The sequence below is a fragment of the Bos grunniens genome, chromosome X (assembly GCF_055505025.1).
Source record: "Bos grunniens cultivar Pamir isolate PY7600 chromosome X, Bosgru_T2T1.0, whole genome shotgun sequence".
NCBI classification, from domain to species: Eukaryota; Metazoa; Chordata; class Mammalia; order Artiodactyla; family Bovidae; genus Bos; species Bos grunniens.
In genome coordinates this window covers 53,924,550-53,945,454 of record NC_141194.1, presented here as the reverse complement: position 1 = coordinate 53,945,454, position 20,905 = coordinate 53,924,550, and the positions used below count along the sequence as shown (strand labels likewise).

Below are 20,905 nucleotides of genomic sequence, written 5' to 3'. Positions count from 1 at the left end.
GAACTGATTTAATGAATATAGTAAGGTTGTTGGATATAAAATTAGTACACAGATATCCCTTGCATTCCTATACACTAACAATTGAAAAACAGAAAGAGAAATTAAGGCAGGCAGATTCCATACTGCTAAGCCACCAGGGAAGCCCATAGTCTGCTATTACAAAAGAGGAAAAACAGTATGCAAACCTGTATGTTGTATCAGCCCAACTCAAAAAACAAATATCCATATGCATATATTCATGTACAAGCATACACATATTAAAAGCCTGTATGGGCATGTCCCTGGTGGTCCAGTGCTAAGATTCCGAGCTCCCAATGCACAGGGCCTGGTTTTGATCCCTGGTAGGGGAACTAGATCCCTCATGCCACCATCAGGAGTTCACATGCTACAGTGAAGATCCATCACAGCCAAATAAATAAAAATTTTTAAAAGGCTAGATGAAAATTACTAATATCTTACCATTAAGTATCTCTGTGTGTCAGAATTAAGGGATATTTTCATTCTTTATAATTTTAGAAAATTTCAAAATTGTGTACATAACATGTGTATTACTTTTAAATGAGAAAAGGTTTCCAAAGAAAAAGGACTCCCTCATATACAGACATATCATTTACCCTGGCAACTGTCTAATACAGCTGTCTGACACATTCTTAAGTTAGGAATCTGCAATTATACTTATGATCCCACTTAACTCTTTTAAACATCTGGATTTTGCCCTTAGGGAAATCAGCTCAGAGCCCACCAACCTAGCAAGATGGTTTCCCCAACAAATACTTTCCTGTTTGGAAGTAGATTCCTCTGCTTATTCTATTAAGTAAAAGAAAAAAAATTCTACCTGACATTTTTTTACCCCAATATCAGCACTAGTTGCTGTTCTCTGCTGTGAGATGTGGCCAGAGCTGGAAGAACAGGAGCAAGTTGAGAAGAGGCCAGTTAGAAGGAAAAGAAGATCAAGTCAAAGTCAGCATCATGGCCATACTCATTGGGTTAAAATCATTTTACTACTTAGGACCTTCTTGACTTTGGTTTCTTTCTAGATGCCTGATGAACTTGATAGGACAAAGTCGGGTAGAGAGGTGACAAAGCACAGGAAAAGATGATGGGGGTGGCAGCCAAGTACTATTTGTGAAGCCATAACTGCTAATATTTATAGTTCCCAAAGAACTTTCATGGACACCAGTCCATTTAATTCTTACAAGAACCTTATAAACTCCATGTTAGAAAAGAAGAACCTCCATGTCAGGTTCAGAGGTAAAATCATACAAGGCTTGAATCCAAATTATTTACTTCAAAATTTCTGTTTTTTCCTAAACAATAGTTTTCAAAGTTTGTCACATATAGAAGCATCAGCATCACCTGGGAAATTGAAGGAAATAAAATTCTGGGGCCCTACTCCAAACTTTTTGAGTTAGAAACTCTGAGAGTGGAGCCCAGCCATTTGAATTTTAGCAAGCCCTCCAAGTGATTCTGATTCGTGCTCAAGTTTGAGACCCATCACTCTAAAAAAAAATGCTACCATACATTTTAAACAGATTTTCAAATGGCTTCTTCAAAATACTGGCTGCTGCTGCTTTTACTTATGTTGGGGTCTTGTCTTCCAAGGCAGTCTGGGAACCTCCCTTCAACTGCCAGCGGCAGTTGTACACATAGCTAGTGGCTATGTATACAATAGAGGGTATCTGCTTGAACAGAATTTGGGCTCCAGGGGCAGGAACATTCTGCTTCATGGTGAGGCACATCCCAGAACCAAAAGGGCAGTTCCCACATCGCAACTTCCATTGTTGAGTGGAGACATGAGCTGGCAAGCAGCTGCCATATATCTATCTCCTCTGCTGAAGTTTCTCTTCATAAAGCTTTCATATGGTTTTACAATGCTCTGCATGAGCCCCTGGGAAATTCCCTGATCTGATGTATTTATGTTTACAAACCTCTAGTTCATCAGGCTTTTCATCTCTTTGTATTTCGGTTGGGTTTTTTTTAATGGATTTGGAAGCAACAACTGAGAAAAAATATACAGCAATTGAAACAAAATTATTTTCCTTCTGGGGAACCTGGACACCCAATTTCCTCACTGCAGGTAACTGTTCATTCTTTCTCTCTCTCACATACACACACATACACACAAAGTCATGTATATTCCTCCCCGCCATGAGATGGAGAACAAACAAATCAGTTACTCTTTGGAGAACTGGACTTGACATATATTGGATTTTAACTTTTGTCAAGGTGATTTTCGTCAAATTGAAACAAAACTCATACATAGATATGGATTTAATTTGAAAATGCTGAAGCAGAAAGACAAAACCATGGACTGAGAATTATAAAATTTTCAAGACGCTAGGAGTGAACAGAATTGGTTGTATTTCCCCTTCTATAAGGCACTTGCATTGAATTCATTCATTTATTTATTCATCGATTCATTCGTTAGTTATTGAGAGCCAAGACAGCACCATTCAAGATGCTGGGGACAAACCAATCAATAAAACACACAAAATAGTCTCCATGGAACTCAACTCTATAAATATAGAATATGACAGGTAGTGATAAGTGCTATGAAGATAGAGAAAGCAGGGTAAGGGATAAACTGGCAGGTCTATCTATGTGAAGGCCAATTCTATTTTAGAGTGTGTGGTCAGGGAAGGCTTCTGTTAGGAGGTGATACTTGAACAACAAAAGTATTAATAAACAAAGTCACGGAAGGAGCCAAGAAAATACTGAGGGAAAATGTTCTAGGCAGAGGCATCAGCCAGAGCAGTGGTCCTGAGACAGGATCAGCTTGTCATGGTCCAAAAACAGCATGAAAGCCTGTGTGGTTGGAGCAGAAAAAACAAGACAAAGAGAGGTAGGAAATAAGGTTGGGGAAGGAGCCAGGGGCCAGGTGAATGGGTTATTGTAAGGATTTGGGGTTTAATTGTAAGAGTGATGGAAATAAATCCTGTGTCTATTATTTGTTTGTGCATGTGTGCATGCGAAGTTACTTCAGTTGTGTCCGACTCTTTGTGACTCTATGGACCATAGCCCACCAGGCTCCTCTGTCCATGGGATTCTCCAGGCAAGAACACTGGAGGGGGTTGCTATGCCCTCCTCCAGGGGATCTTCAGGAGTCTAAAGGGCTTCACAGGTGGTACTAGTGGTAAAGAACCCACCTGCCAATGCAGGAGACATAAGAGATGTGGGTTCGATCCCTGGGTTTGGAAGATCCCCTGAAGGAGGGCATTGCAACCCACTTCAGTACTCTTGCCTGGAGAATCCCATGGACAGAAAAGCCTGGCAGGCTACAGTCCATAGTGTCACAAAAAGTCAGACATGACTGAAGCAATTTAGCACACACACACAAGGAATCTAAAAAGTCTGCACTATGATCCTTGCCCTCAAGAAGCTTTCAATCTGTCATCCATTTGGGGAAACAAGCCAGAAGTACAGGAGACTTGAAAAGGGATGGGGGTTCTTGCTGACTCATATATACTTGTTCCTAATACTAACGAGCTATCTTTAGTAGAAAACAGCTCCAGGAGGGAAAAAGGCTTGCCTTCTATGTCAATCTGAGAAGATTCTTTCACCTCACATTTTAGGCTTTTTTATCTCCAAAGCACTTACAGTGTTTATTATGTATTACAAATATTAAAACACTTAATACTCGTAACTATCCTACAAAGCAGGTGCTACTATTGTCATCTCCATTATTCAGAGAGGAAAATTAGAGGCCTGGAGAGATAGAGTAACTTGCCCAAGATCACAGATCTACAAAGTCACAGAGATGGTATTCAAACTCAGGCAGCCTGGCTCCAGAGTCCATATTCTTAACCACTATTCTAATCTCCCTTGCCTAAAGACAGAAGGATCGGAAGAGGGGGCATGACGAATCTAAAATTGAGACTAAAAGGGAAAGTCTCCCAGATGTCCTAGGTGAACCAGAAGAGTTCTGGGGCCTATGGGAAACATGGGGAGAAGACTGAACTAGTTGAGGGGAAGAGCTAGAGAAGCAGCTCTTTCCTATGGGAAACTGAGAGGTCATGGGACTTTTGGGTATCCTGACCTGCCTAGCACAGAATACATAATATCTAATAGCTTGCAGGGTCTTCCTGGTGGCTCAATGGTAAAGAATCCACCTGCCAATGCAGGAGACACAGGTTGGATCCCTGAGTTGGGAAGATCCCCTGGAGAAGGAAATGCCAACCTACTCCAGTATTCTTGCCTGGGAAATCCCATGGACAGAGAAACCTGGTGGGCTACAGTCAACAGAGTCACAAAGAGTTGAACATAACTTAGTGATTAAACAACAACAAGAGCCTGAAACCAGAGAAACTTACATAAAGGAGGTCAAACATGAGGTCTGGTCCTGAAGAAAGGGTAGGAATTGACCAAGATGAAAAGTACTTCTATAAGAGTAGCTTGTAAAAATCAAGGAAATTTGAGAAAAACATACTGTTCTGAAGGTAGAGTGTATGAGGAGGGGTGGTAGGAGGTAAATCTAGAGAGGCAGGCTGAACAAAACATAGAAGATCCAGGTTGCCATGCTAATGAATTTTGACTTTCCCCACAGGCACTGAGGAGCCAAGTGAAAAACTCTAAGCATGATAATGTCAGGGTCAGATTTGTATTTTTGAAAGATGCATCTGCTAGCATTTTTTTTTTAGGGAGAAAGAAGCAGGTGGACCAGTTAGGAAATGAATGTTATAGTCCAACATGATCCATGATTCAGGGATAGAGTGGTAAGGCAGATTTGAGTCTTGTCTGAGAATGGTATAGGAGGTAAAACCAATAAATCTTGGTTCCAAGTTGGACAAATGTGAGAGATAAAGGAAGGGGTCCAGAGTGTGTACAGATATCTCACTTCAGCAAATGACTGAGTCTGTCACCAAGAAGAGTAGGGAGGGAAATTAGTCCAGTTTTGGACAAGTTGAGTTTTAAGTTTTTATATTTTTAAAGATAGAGTACCTGAGGAACTATGGTCGGAGGTTCATAACATTGTACAGGAGGGAGGGATCAAAATCATTCCCAAGAAGAAGAAATGGAAAAGGGCAAAATGGTTGTCTGGGGAAGCCTTACAAATAGCTGAGAAAAGAAGAGAAATGAAAGCTAAGGGAGAAAACGAAAGATATATCCATCTGAATGTAGAGTTCCAAAGAATAGCAAAGAGAGATAAGAATGTCTTCCTAAGTGATCAATGCAAAGAAATAGAGGAGAACAATAGAATGGGAAAGACTATACAACTCTTTAAGAAAATTAGAGATACCAAGGGAACATTTCATGCAAAGATGGGCTCAATATAGAACAGAAACGGTATGGACCTAACAGAAGCAGAAGATATTAAGAAGAGGTGGCTAGAGTACACAGAAGAGCTATACAAAAAAAGATCTTCATGACACAGGTAACCAGGATGGTGTGATCACTCACCTAGAGCCAGACTTCCTGGCATGTGAAGTCAAGTGGGCCTTAGGAAGCATCACCACAAACAAAGGTAGTGGAGGTGATGGAATTCCAGCTGAGCTATTTAAAATCCTAAAAGATGATGCTGTGAAAGTGCTGCTTTCAACATGCCAGCAAATTTGGAAAACTCAGCAGTGGCCACAGGACTGGAAAAGTTCAGTTTTCATTCTAATCCCAAATAAAGGCAATGCCAAAGAATGTTTAAACTACCACACAACTGCACTCATCTCACGTGTCAGCAAAGTAATGCTGAAAATTCGCCAAGCTAGGGTTCAACAGTACGTGAACTGAGAACTTCCAGATGTGCAAGCTGGATTTAGATAAGGCAGCGGAACCAGAGATCAAACTGCCAACATCTGCTGGATCAGAGAAAATGCAAGAGAATTTCAGAAAAACATCTACTTCTGCTTGATTGAGTACGCTAAAGCCTTTGACTGTGTAGATCACAACAAACTGCAGAAAATTCTTCAAGAGATGGGAATACCAGACCACCTTACCTGCCTCCCGAGAAATCTGTATGCAGGTCAAGAAGCAACAGTTAGAACTGGACATAGAATAACAGAATGGTTCCAAACTGGGAAAGGAGTATGTCAAGGCTGTATATTGTCACCTTATTTATTTAACTTTTATGCAGAGTACATCATGAGAAATGCTGGATTGGATGAAGCACTAGCTGGAATCAAGATTACTGGGAGAAATATCAATAACCTCAAATATGCAGATGACACCACCCTTATGGAAGAAAGTGAAGAGGAACTAAAAAGTCTCTTGATGAAAGTGAAAGAGGAGAGTGAAAAAGCTAGCTTAAAACTCAACATTCAAAAAACCAAGATCATGGCATCCAGTCCCTTCACTTCATGGAAATAGATGGGGAAACAATGGAAACAGTGACAGACTTTATTTTCTTGGGCTCCAAAAGCACTGCAGATGGTGACTGCAGCCATGAAATTAAAAGATGCTTGCTCCTTGGAAGAAAAGCTCTGACAAACCTATACAGCATATTAAAAAGCAGAGACATTACTTTGCTGACAAAAGTACATCCAGTGAAAACTATGGTTTTTCAGTAGTCATATATGGATGTGAGAGTTGAACCATAAAGAAAGCTGAGCGCCGAAGAATGGATGCTTTTGAACTGTGGTGTTGGAGAAGACTCTTCAGAATCCCTTGGACAGCAAGGAGATCAAACCAGTCAATCCTAAAGGAAATCAGTCCTGAATATTCATTGGAAGGATTGAATTTGAAGCTGAAGCTCCAATACTTTGGCCACCTGATGTGAAGGACTGACCCATTGGAATAGACCCTGATGCTGGGAAAGATTGAAGTTAGGAGGAGAAGGGGATGATAGAGGATGAAATGGTTGGAACACACCACTGACTAGATGGACATGAGTTTGAGCAAGCTCTGGGAACTGGTGTTGGACAGGGAAGCCTTGCGTGCTGCAGTCCATGGGGTCACAAAGAGTCGGACACAATTGAGCAACTGAACTGAACTAAAAGCAATATTTGTGAAAGGTAAACCACTCAAACAGTACAAAGGCATATACGATGAAAAATGAGTTCCCCATACTCTGGGAGAAACCATCATTAACAGTTTCTTGTTTATCCCTAGGCATAGTATGACATAGTTTTAAGAACATAAGCTCTGGAATGAGACTGTCTAGATTTGAATCTGCCACTGCTACAGTGTGCCCTTGGACTAGTTATTCAACATCTCTGCCTCACTTACATTATCTGTAAAATAGCTATTATAATAACAGGACACACAAAAAAGCATACTAGAGTACTGTTCAAGATCTTGCTGTTTGTGTTTAACAATATATGTAGGAGATAATTTTGTACCTGCATGTAGTTTTTCACAAATTTTTAATAACCACTTACTATTGTACTTGTGTGAATTTTCATACTTTATTTAACCATTACTCAATTAATGAATATTAAGTTTGTTTCTAATTTTTTTAATGTCGCAATGAATATTTTTGAACAACTCTTCACACACACATATATGATTATATCTGTTAGATAAATTCCTGTAAGTGGAGCTCTGGTTCAGAGCATATGAATGTTTAATTGTGATAAAGTCTCCCGAAATCCAAAGAAGTTATGTTAATTTGCTTTTCCACCAACAATATTTTAGAGCAGTGCTTTTCAAACTTTCATGTGCAAACAAATCACTTTGGGAACTCATTAAAATGCAGATTCTGATTTAGTAGGTCTGGGATAGGGCTGAATTTGTAACAAGCTCTCAGTTTATGCAGATACTGCTGGTCCTAGGATCACACTTTGAGTAGCAAGGTATGTATTAAGGTGTAAGAGTACACATTTCTCTACATGCTTGTCAAAAAATATGTATTACATGTTCTGATTTTTGCCATTCTGATTAGTGAAAGTTGTATTGGTGTTAAGGTGAGAATTATTGATTAAATTAACCTATATTTCTTTAATTATGAGTGTTGTTGAGTATCTATTTATTTTATAAGCCACTTTTCTTTTTTCCTGGACTGGTTGTTTAGTTTCTTTTTTTTTTCCTATTTTTAAAATAATGGTTTGTTGATATTTTTCTAAGTGATTCTCGGTCTCAAGAGCTCTTTATATATACAGGGAACCAGCCATTTCTCATATCAGATACAAATCCTTCTCAGATTTTTGTCTTTGGATTCTGTTTATGTATTTTTGTGGTACTGTAAATTTTAACTTTCATGTAGTCAAATTTAACAATGTTCTCCTTTATGGTTTCCTTTGTGTTGTGCTTAGAAAGACCTTCAATATTTACTAATAAAATCATATATTAAAAACCATACACTAAACTGTGCCTTTGGATCAATTACTAGACTCAATTATGGTCCACTGATCTGTCTATTCATGTGCTAGTACCAAACTGTTTTAATTACTGTAGTTTTATAATATGTTTCAACAGGACTGGTCCCTTTCTCCCTTATTACTCTTCCTTTTCAGACTTTGCTTGACTACTCTTATAGATCATATATATGTATTATATTTAAATTTCCATATGTACTTTAGATGAGCTTCCCAGGTGGCACTATTGGTAAAGAATCTGCCTGCCAATGCAAGAGATGTAAGAGATGCAGATTCAGTCCCTGGGTTGGGAAGATTCACTGGAGGAGGGCATGACAACCCTCTCCAGTACTGCTGCTGGGAGACTCTCATGGACAGAGGAGCCTGGCAGGCTGTGGTCCACAGGGTAGCAAAAGAGTTGGACATGACTGAAGCAACTTAGCACATATACTTCAGAATAAACCTGGGCATGTTGGATTATGATGTTTTTGGGAGACATCTTGGTGGCAAATAGTAACATGCTGTTGAAAATGATAATCTGGTGTCTAGGAGTATGATCTTCTCTGGATACAGAAATCTGAGAGTCATCAGTGATATCTGAAGCCTCTCAAAAAAAGGTTCACAGAATGAGAAAGAGGGTCTGAGGCAGAACTCTAGGTTAGTGGTTCTCAAAGTTCAGTCCTCAGACCAGCACTACCTGAAAATTTCTTAGACCCTGACTGGATCAGAAACTTGGGTTGGGGAGGGGAGCAATATGTTCCCTAACAAACCTTCCAGAGGATTCTAATGCACATTCAAGTTTGAAGACTACTCTTCTAGGGTACACCTATAGTCAAGTGACAAATTAAGGAAAGAGAGCTGAAGATAAGTAGTAGGAAAAAACTAGGAGAAAGATATATTTCATAATCAAAGAGAAGAAATTTTCAGAAAAAAGTTAAATAGGGCCATTATTTATTAAGCAACTATTTTAAAGGGCTTAAGGTAAATATCATTATTCTCATCTTACAAATGAGAAAATTTTGGTTAACTAATTTACAGAAGGTCAGCCAGCTGATATGTGATTTGACACCAGCGCTATTAAATAGCAATGGCTATGTGCCTTCCATTGTACTCCTTCTGCTACTGAAAAATTGCTGACTGGAAAAGAAGAAAAGATGCTCCTTGAGTTTTTATTCAATCTGGAGGATACTAATTCATCTTGGTCCTATAGAGAAGACTGTCATGTAGTGGAAGAAGCCAGACTGCAGTGAGAAAATGGGAAGAAGATGGAGACAATGAGTGTAATGATACTTTTCAACTGCCTAAGAAGCTTGGCTGTGATGGAAAAGAGACTGGTAATTGCAAGAGGACAAAAATTAAGGAGAGCTGATGTTTTTTAAGATGAAGTGACCACCAGAAGATATCTGTATAACTGAGATTAGTTTAGATTACAAGTAACATTCTATGGGTCTAGAACAATCACTGGTCTTTATCTGAACCCAAAACCACAGCAGTTCTACCTATACTCTACAATTGCCAATTGAATGTTTACATCTCCCATCAATCCCCTCAAATTAAAGACAAAACAAAAACACTGACATCAAGCCTAGCTCTTCCTAATTTATCTTTTTGTTGTGTCTTAAATCCCTAAAGATCTGACTAACTCAAACCTTGTAAATTGTTTCCTTCTCTTCTTTGGCTTTTATATTGAATTAGTCTCCACATCCTAGCTTTGAAATATATCCCCTATTAACTCGTCCTGTCCATTCCTACTGTCACTACTTTATACAAGCAATCATGTCACATGGCCTCCCTACTGGTTTCCCACAGATACCAATTCTTATTCACCTATTCACAATCTTGCAATGACTCCTCATGGCCTACTAGATAAACTTTGCTTTTCTGGGCCTTCTATTAGATGGTTCAAATTCACCTCTCACTGATCCTCTTTATAAATCTTAATCTGGGTGGGCTCACTTAATATTTCTCAAACCTACATACACATTTCTCTCCATCCTCTCTCTTTTTTTTTAAATTTTTTTTAATTTTTTTATTATTATTATTTTTTTTTGTAATTTTAATTTTATTTTATTTTTAAACTTTACATAATTGTATTAGTTTCTCCATCCTCTCTTTATGCCTTACCACATTCTGTTTAGGAATTGAGCCAACCTCCCCTTCTTTTGTTCAAGTTCCTTGTGATGTTCTTCTTCCAATTTTTACAACCACTTGCTGCTGGTATCACTCATTTTGACAATCACCTACCTCCTTTCTCAACCATTTTACCTATATATGTTTTCCCTCTACTAGAGTTCATGGCTAGAACACACTCCTGCTGTGAGCCCCACTACACTATTTAACATATTGCTTATTGCTGTTCAGTCACTAAGCTGTGTCCAACTCTTTGCAACCCCATGGACTGCAGCATATCAGGTTCCCTGTCCTTCACTAACACCCAGAGTTTACTCAAACTCATGTCCACGGAGTCAATGATGCCATCCAACCATCTCATCCTCTGCTGCCCCCTTCTCCTCCTGCCCTCAATCTTTCCCAGCATCGGGGTCTTTTCCAAAGAGTCAGCTCTTCACATCAGGAGGCCAAAGTATTGGAGCTTCAGCATCAGTCCTTCCAAGGAATATTCAGGGTTGATTTCCTTTAGGATTGACTGGTTTGATCTCCTTGCTGTCTGTATATGCTAAGCACACAAACTCAAAAACACTTATTAAATCGATGAATATGAGAACTTGGTAATTAAAGAGATATTTGGTGAATAAATGTTTAGAAAATGTCTTTCTTTTTCACTTTCAAATGTCATATTAAAAACAGTATACATTCACTAGTTAGGTACCCAGTATCAAGTACTAATGTAAGTATATTGATTATTTAATAATCCTTATGGATTCCTGTCAGGTAGGACTCACTTCCCTGAATTATTCATAAATATAAGACTATAAGATGGTTAAAGACTTGTCCAGTATTTCTACTGTGTACTCAGAGCCTGCAATGAGAACCCCCAAGTCCACTGCTCCATCTTCTATCAGTTCAGTTCAGTCGCTCAGTCGTGTCCGACTCTTTGCGACCCCATGAATCGCAGCACACCAGGCCTCCCTGTCCATCACCAACTCCCAGAGTTCACCCAGACTCACGTCCATCGAGTCAGTGATGCCATCCAGCCATCTCATCCTCTGCCGTCCCCTTCTCCTCCTGCCCCCAATCCCTTCCAGCATCAGAGTCTTTTCCAATGAGTCAACTCTTCACATGAGGTGGCCAAAGTACTGGAGTTTCAGCTTTAATATCATTCCTTCCAAAGAAATCCCAGGGCTGATCTCCTTCAGAATGGACTGGTTGGATCTCCTTGCAGTCCAAGGGACTCTCAAGAGTCTTCTCCCACACCACAGTTCAAAAGCATCAATTCTTCGGCGCTCAGCTTTCTTCACAGTCCAACTCTCACATCCATACACGACTACTGGAAAAACCATAGCCTTGACTAGACAGATCTTTGTTGGCAAAGTAATGTCTCTGCTTTTGAATATGCTCTCTAGGTTGGTCATAAGTTTCCTTCCAAGGAGTAAGCATCTTTTAATTTCATGGCTTCAGTCACCATCTGCAGTGATTTTGGAGCCCAAAAAATAAAGTCTGACACTGTTTCCCCATCTATTTGCCATGAAGTGATGGAACCAGATGTCATGATCTTCGTTTTCTGAATGTTGAGCTTTAAGCCAACTTTTTCACTCTCCACTTTCACTTTCATCAAGAAGTTTTTTAGTTCCTTTTCACTTTCTGCCATAAGGGTGGTGTCATCTGCATATCTGAGGTTATTGCTATTTCTCCTGGCAATCTTGATTCCAGCTTGTGCTTCCTCCAGCCCAGCATTTCTCATGATGTACTCTGCATATAAGTTAAACAAGCAGAGTGACAATATACAGCTTTGACATACTCCTTTTCCTATTTGGAACCGGTCTGTTGTTCCATGTCCAGTTCTAACTGTTGCTTCCTGACCTGTATATAGGTTTCTCAAGAGGCAGGTCAGGTGGTCTGTAACACAGGTTAATTTGTTTAATTTTTAAACAGGCTTCTATGTTTCTTAGTTGAATTATAAACATGGTTTTTCTATAGTCTTGATGTAAGAATAGCTTCTAACAAGACAGGTAAATAATGAATATCTCAACTTTAGCATCTAATAACAGTTACTATGAATAATGACAGAAAGTATCTGTGTGTCCCCAAAGTAAACTTGTGCCATAACACAAAGAGAGATGAGATGCAGCAGGGTGCTATATTAACATTCATAATTATGCATTTTATGTTCCAAAAATGAATTTTTTGACAGCAAAGGAAAATGGCAATAGTAAGAATTATGGCAAAAGCAATAAGGTTAATCAACATATAATTGACTCTCAAATATGTACATTTTAGCTGTTTTCTTTTACTGTGTTTATGATTTATTATTTAGAAACATTATAAACTAATCTACTAGAATATATTTCCCTATTCAGTTCAGTTCAGTTGCTCAGTCGTGTCCCAAAATGAAAACACGTTCATATCAAGTGAATTAATTTTTTATGACACATAGATATATCAAGGGAAATATATATTAAGGGAGATTTTTGTTCCACAAATGCAATAACCTACACATAATGAGGTGTCAACTTCTTCAGAGAAATTTGTCTAACACACACATACACACACACACAGGCACTTTGGAAACAGTTTAAACGTATTGGGAGAAAAAGACTAAATTAAAAACTCTTTTTTCAATATCTCCTAATGCACGCTATATTAAACATAGCACAACCCAAAGAAACAGGAGGAATACAGAATACAAATGACAACATTTTCCCACTGACTGAGACTGACCCAGCTTCAGTTGAGAAAGGAAGATGTCTTCACCCAGCAGATGGCTATTGAATCCCTTAATTAAGATGCCAAAACCCATCAGTTCAGCTGCAAACAGACCCACACCTAGAACCTTAACTCTCACCCTATCCACAAGCTGATTAACTCAGATTATTCTGTCAAGATGAGCAAGCATTCCAGGTCAAGGCACAGCTAAGGCCTGGGTGACTGTCCTCTCAGAGCAACTTACATCTTTTGCTCTGAGCTCTACTGAGGTGCAAGCTTACTGCTGAAGATAATACTAACAAGGTGAGGCAAGTGAGAAAGCACGCACAGCCTATGGATTTTTAATGTCATACAAGGATTTCTTGAAGATCTCAACTAAAATATTCAATTTAAAGCTTCTGAAAATGTTACAGAGACAGAAGTAAAATAGATAGGTAGGTAGGAACCAAATGAGGTATTATAGAGAGCAAATTATTTTTTCAATACTATGGAGTTAGATGGACCTGACTATGAGATAATGGACATGTCAGTTACTTCATTTCTTTGTACCTTTGTCTCCTCACCTGTAATATGGGGATATGTTCATCCCTATACCTCATAATAGAGCTGCTGCTGCTGCTGCTGCTGCTGCTGCTAAGTTGCTTCAGTCGTGTCCGACTCTGTGCAACCCCATAGATGGCAGCCCACCAGGCCCCGCCATCCCTGGGATTCTCCAGGCAAGAACACTGGAGTGGCTTGCCATTTCCTCCTCCAATGCATGAAAGTGAGAAGTGAAAGTGAAGTCGCTCAGTCATGTCCGACTCTTAGCGACCCCATGGACTGCAGCCTACCAGGCTCCTCCATCCATGGGATTTTGCAGGCAAGAGTACTGGAGTGGGGTGCCATTGCCTTCTCCCATAATAGAGCTATGATGATTAAATAACATGATGCATTTGAGAGCTCCAAGCACCTGATCTCCAAGCATCTGATCTGTAGTAAGTGCTGGGATAGGAGGGCAGAACTGATATTTACAGTATGTCTATTAAATCTGAAAGTTCTGATTGTATCTCTTCAAACTTAGGTGGGAAAGCACCTTGGAAAAACCCTTCAGCCTGAATCCAAATTCCTGTGGAGAACTCAGTTCATCCCTTACTGGTCTTAACATTTTCAAATGAACTGCTGCTGCTGCTGCTGCTGCTAAGTCATTTCAGTCGTATCCGACTCTGTGCGGCCCCATAGATGGGAGCCCACCAGGCTCCCCCGTCCCTGGGATTCTCCAGGCAAGAACACTGGAGTGGGTTGCCATTTCCTTCTCCAATGCAGGAAAGTTAAAAGTGAAAGGGAAGTCACTCAGTCGTATCCGACTCTTAGCGACCCCATGGACTGCAGCCTACCAGGCTCCTCCATCCATGGGATATTCCAGGCAAGAGTACTGGAGTGGGGTGCCATTGCCTTCTCTGTCAAATGAACTACTTGGTAGAAAATGGATACATCACTATCTCAGTGAGTTGTAGAACTATGATAGATTCCCCATGACTGGAATTCACAGCAATGTGAATACAGGAAAAAGAGATGGATTCTGGAGTCACACACAGAGATCAGATTCAAGTCCTGGCTCTGGCACTTGTTGGCTATATGGCTTTAGACAACTGACATGTCCATTTTGAGCCTTGGTTTTCTCAAGTAACATATATTTCATATAATTTTGGTGAGAATTCAATAGATGTTACAGTGCCATTACTAACTAAATTCTCATGATCACATGAGGTCTCAGCCTAGCAAGTCACTCAGATCCTGGGATGTAATACACAGACAACACAGAGCTACTTTCCCTGTCCAGTTATGGCAAACCAATGGCTATGGCAAGTGTTTAACGTGATGAGCATCAGGGAGGAAAGAAGAAATTCTTTTTACTGTGGCATGGAAAAAGGCTTCTAGCAATTCTTCCAGTTCTGAGAGAGTCATCAAAATTGTGATACTGATTCACATGTAAGAGATCAACTATACTCTCCATCACTTCATGAGTGCCCTCTTCCACTTACCCTTTTTTTTGTGGCCTCTTAGTTCCCTGACTAGGGATCAAACCCAGGCCCCCTGCAGTGGAAGCACAGAGTCCTAACCACTGGACCATCAGGGAATTCTCTCTACTTAAACTTTTATTTATTAAACCTCAAGGTTCTCTCAAGAAGTACAGAGTAGCGAAGAATCACAGACACACAAAGAGAGAGAGAAGGAAGTATATCACAAGAAAAAAATCTCCTAATTTCATACAAAATTCATGTACCAAGACTAGTTTTAAATTTTTGTTTCAAATGTTCCATTCTGTTGGAAGGGACATGAGTATACTTTAAGAAATCTATTTCTGAAGTGCAAAGACGTACAACCTCAGGTAAGTAACTTTCACTGTATGTAAATTTAAATCACACAAATTTTATGACTGAGAGAAAGAGGAGGGCAGGTAATATTCTGCTGTTTCCCCTAGGGAGAAAAAAAATACCCTGTATAACTCCTCAAAGACTATTCAAAGGCATACATTAACTTTATACTTAACAAAATTGAAGGATATTCTGCACCATCATCACAGGAAAAGAAGGAAGAATATATCTTTGCATTAGGAGCCAGAGACATAATCATTTTTAGCTGAACAAGGATGCCAGAACAGCAAACCAATGCTTTCCCTTTGATTAGCTGGAAAGCAATCAATGTACTCTTGCTAGATTGGAGCTTTCACTCAAAATAGAAACTGGCCTGAAGTCCAGAGCTGGCAGTTCAGGGACAAATCCCCAGAAGAGATCTTGACACTTGCAATAAGATCCAGGATTGGCATACTCATCAGGATCCAAGTTTAAGACTGAGGCTTGAAGAAGCTATTAAATAATAAGGGCTGGTGAAAAATAATGACTGCCTTCAGGATTCATGTTTCTTTCATCAGCTAAAACAAACACCTTTGTTGCTGAAGGTTTGCTTAGTTTAGCTACTTTTAAAAAGACATTGGACTTTTATATGTATAACAGTCACTTTGCTGTACACCTGAAACTAACAAAACATTGTAAATCAACTAAAATCCAATAAAATTTTTTAAAAAGAAAGAAAATACAAAAGACTGTTTTTTAGTATAGAGTCACAGCAAAAATAAGAAGGTACAGAGATTTCCCATACACCTCTTGCCCCTACACATATGTAATCTTCCTCATTATCTACATTCTTCCCCAAAAGGGTACATTTGTTACAAGTGATAAACCTACTTTGATACAATATAATCACCCAAAGTCTATAGTTTACATTAGGGTTCACTCTTGGTGTTGTTCATTCTATGGGTCTGGATAAATGCATAATTACACTGTTTATAACATTAGAGAATCATCAGAACAGTTTCACTGCCCTGAAATTCCTCTGTGTTCTGCCTTTTCATCCCTTCCTTGCTCCCCTGTAACCCTAGACAACCACAGGTATTTTAACTGTCTCTATAGTTTTGCCTTTTCAAGAATGTCATATAGCTGGAGTCATACAGTAAGCCTTTTCAGATCAGCTTCGTTCACTTAGTAATACACATTTAAGATTTTCCCATGTCTTTTCACAGCTTGTTAGCTCATGTATCAATATATTTAACACTGAGTAATATCACCTTGTCTAGATATACCACGGTTTATTTATTCATTCACCTACTGAAGGATATCTTGGTTGCTTCCAAGTTTTGGCAAGTATGAATAAAGCTTTTATAAACATCTATGTACATGTTTTTGAGTGAACACAAGTATCAATCTCATTTGGGTAAATGCCAAGGAGTGTGACAGCTGGATCTTATGGTAAGAGTATATTTAGTAAGAAACTGTCAAACAATCGTCCATAGTGGCTATACCATTTTGCATTCCAACTAACAATTAATGAGAGTTCCTGTTGCTCCACATCCTTGATAGACATTTATTATATTGAAAAAGCTGACTGACTAAGAGACCTTTCATCCCAAGGAAAATATAGTCATAAGTTTCCTGGATTTTCTTTTTGAGTTATATAACCCAGGCTTGGAGCTGAGAAGCAACAATGGGTATGCTAAATGGGCACAGACAAAACAAATCTCAAAAGAAGCCTGTTTTTCCTATGCAGAGAACCAGGTTAGGGGTAGACAAACAAGACAGAAAACTTTTAGATATAACCGCTCTACTCCAACCAAACACTACAGAAAAACTGTGACCAGCATCTCCACTCACACCAACAAAAGCTAAGTGGAGAGCCAAGACTTCACCCTGGTCAGGTGTTCAGTTGCTCAGTCATGTCCAACTTTTTGTGACCCCATGGACTGCAGCATGCTAGGCTTCCCTATCCATCACCAACTCCCAGAGCTTGCTATGGCCAGGCTGTACTGAAATCTTTTCTGACATCACCATGGCCAAGGTGGTAGCAGAAAAGACTGAATACTAGGATAGGATTTTCATCCATGCTGAGTGGTAGCAAGCCCTCCTCTATTCACAACTTCAATGGGGATCGTGTAAGAAGCAAGAGAATGTAATTCCAACCTGTGGTAACAAGAAACAACTCCCTCTCCCTACTGAGGTGTGTCATCCTTGTTCAGTTATTAAGTTGTGTCTGAGTCTTTGCGACCCCATGGACTGTAGCACCCCAGGCTCCTCTGTCCTCCACTGTCTCCTGGAGTTTGCTCTAATTCATGTCCACTGAGTGGGTGATGCCATCTAACTGTCTCATCCTCTGCCTCCCTCTTCTCCTTTTGCCTTCAATCTTTCCCAGAATCAGGGGCTTTTCCAATGAGTCAGCTCTTCACATCAGGTGGCCACAGTATTAGCTTCAGCATCATTCCTTCCAATGAATATTCAGGGTTGATTTCCTTTAAGATTGACTGGTTTGATTTTCTTGCTGTCCAAGGGACTCTCATTTTGATATATGGCAAAATCAATACAATATTGTAAAGTTAAATAAAATAAAATTAAAAAAATAAATTTCCATAGGGTTGGAAAATAAAAGAAAAACAACAAAAAAACAAAACAAAACAAAACAAAAAAAGAGTCTTCTCCAACACCACAGTTCAAAAGTATCAATTATTTGGTGCTCAGCCTTCTTTATGGTCCAACTCTCACATACATACATGACTAAAGAAAAACCACAGTTTGACTATACAGACCTTTGTTGGCAAAGTGATGTCTCTGCTTTTTAACATGCTGTCTAGGTTTGTCATAGTTTTTCTTCCAAGGAGCAAGTATCTTTTAATTTCATGGCTGCAGTCACTGTCTGCAATGATTTTGGAGCCCAAGAAAAAAATCTGTCACTGCTTCTACTTTTTTCCCTTCTAGGTGGTATCAGAGGGGGCCTAATGGAGAGTTAGAGTTTTCACTACCACCCAGCAGTAAGGAGGCCACTCTGCTCTCTGTGGTGCCAGAGGAGGCCACATGGGGAACACCAAGGACAGATTTAGCAGGAGAAAGGGGCCTCCCTCCTCGAGTATTAGTACATTCCAACAGGGAATCTGGACATTTACTTCCACGTGCCAGCATGGAGGCAGCAACTCCTTCCCCCGCCAGAGGGGTGTCAAAAGAAGCCAGCTAAAATGGGAAGTTTAAATATGACCCAAAATTTCATAACATAATACTCAAAATGTCCAGATTTAAATTGCAAATCATTTGTCATACAAAGAATACAGAAAGATTTCAAACTGAATTTAAAAAGATAATCAATAGACACCAATATCACGATGCTAAAAATCTTAGAATCAAATGAGAAAGTGACCATAATAAAGATGCTTCAATGAGCAACTATAGACATGCATGAAACAAACGAGAGAATAGAAATTCCTATCAAAGAAATAGAAAATATGAAGAAGAACCAAATGGAAATTTTGGAACTTAAAATTACAATATTCAAAATAAAAATCTAGATGAATAGTCTCAATAGCATAATGAAGGGAACAAAAGAATCAGTGAACTTGAAGACAGAACAATAAAAATTATCCAATATAAACAACAGAAAGAATACAGACTGAAAAAAATAAAGAGAATATTAGGATCTTGTGGGACTATAATGAAATATCTAACATTAATGGCACTGGAGTCCCAGAAAGAGAGAAGAGAGAAAAAATAGGACTAAAAAACTACTTGAATAAATAGTACCTGAAAACTCCCCAAATTTGGCAAAAGACATAAACCTGGAAATTCAAGAAGCTAAGCAAATTCTAACAGGATAAACCCAAAGAAATTCATACCAAGACACATCTTAGCCAAAAGTCTCAGCTAAAGACAAAAGAAAATGTTAAAAGCAGAGAGATATAAATAATATCTTACCTGTTTAGGAATAATTACTTGAAAGACATGATTTCCCATCATAAATCAATGCAGCCAGAAAGAAGTGCCACAATATTTTTCAAGTGCTGGAAGAAAAGAGCTATCAACCCAGAACCCTATATCCAGAGAAAAATATCTTTGAGTAATGAAGGGGAAATCAAGACATTCTTAGATGAAGGAAAACTGAGAGAATTCATCACTGGCAGGCCTATTGTAAAATAATGGCTAAAGGAAGCTCCCTAAAAGAAAGGAAATGACAAGAGACGAAATCCTGAAATATCAGGAAGGAAGAAAACATCATGAAAAATGGGTAAAAATAATAGACTTCCTTTTCCTCTTGAGTTTTCTAAATTTTGTTTGATGGTGGAAACAAAAATTACAGCAATGCTTGATATGATTGTAAATGTATGTAGCATAAATATTGAAGACAATTTTATTATAAATCAGGGAGGATAGAGGGTTGTAAAAGGAGATAAATTTTCTATACTTCACCCAAAATGGTAAAATGACAACACTAATAGACAGATAATTTATGTATATACAGTGTAATACCTATAGCAACCACTAAAATGTCTATATGAAGAGATATACCTAAAAACTAGATATAAATAAAAATGGGATTCTAATAAATGTTTAAGTAATCCACAGTAAGGTAAGAAAAAAAGAGTACAAAGAGAAAATTAAATAAAATATTAAACTTAAGCCCTAACACATCAATAACTACACTAAATTTAGATAGTCTAAATATGCCAATTGAAAGATGAGATTGGAAGACTGCATAAAAACACACGACCCAACTACATACAATCAAAAGAAACTCACTTCAAATAAAATAATAGAAGTTGAAAGTAAAAAAATAGGAACATATATGTAAATACTAATCAAAACAAAGAAGGAATGGCTATATTAATTAATACCAGATAAAGCAGGTTTCAGAGCAAAGAAATTTACTAGAGAAAGAGAACAACATTGCCAAATGATAAAAGGGTCAACACACCATGATGAATTGATAATCCTAAATCTATGTGCATCAAACAACAGAATGTAAAATTCATGAGCAGAAACTGATAGAACTGGAAGGAAAAATACAGAAATACACAGTTAAGCTTGGAGACTTCAGCACTCCTCTCTAAGCAATTAATAGAACAACTGGACAGAAAATAATTAAGGATATTGAAAAATTCAACATTACCATCAACCAACAATATCCAATCTACATTTATAGACTACTTCTCCTAACAGTAGGATGCACATTATTTTCAAGTGCTCATTGAACATATACCAAGATAGACTATATCCTGGGCTATAAAACAAACCTGAACAAATTTAAAAGAACTGAAGCCATATACAGTATATTCCTTGACCACAGTGAAATTAAACTAGGAATGACTAGAAAACAAATGGAAACTAAACAATGCACTTCTAAGTAATCTATGGATCAAAGAGGAACTCTCCAGAGAAATACAAATTACATTAGTTAAATGAAAATACAATATATCAAAATTTGTGTGACACAGATGAAGCCATGTTGAGGAAAATTTATAGCATTAAATGCTTATATTTGAAAAGTAAAAAAAAAAAAAGTGCCAAATAAAT

The 20,905-nt window shown here is 38.5% G+C and overlaps 1 protein-coding gene and 1 non-coding gene across 2 annotated transcripts in view; both read right to left on the bottom strand.

The window, feature by feature from the left end:
- Nucleotides 1–20,905, bottom strand: part of SHROOM4 (shroom family member 4) — a 268,987-nt gene that overhangs the window by 71,573 nt on the left and 176,509 nt on the right.
- Nucleotides 15,087–15,159, bottom strand: TRNAG-UCC (transfer RNA glycine (anticodon UCC)). The gene has a single exon. It is a non-coding gene; the product is annotated as a tRNA-Gly (tRNA).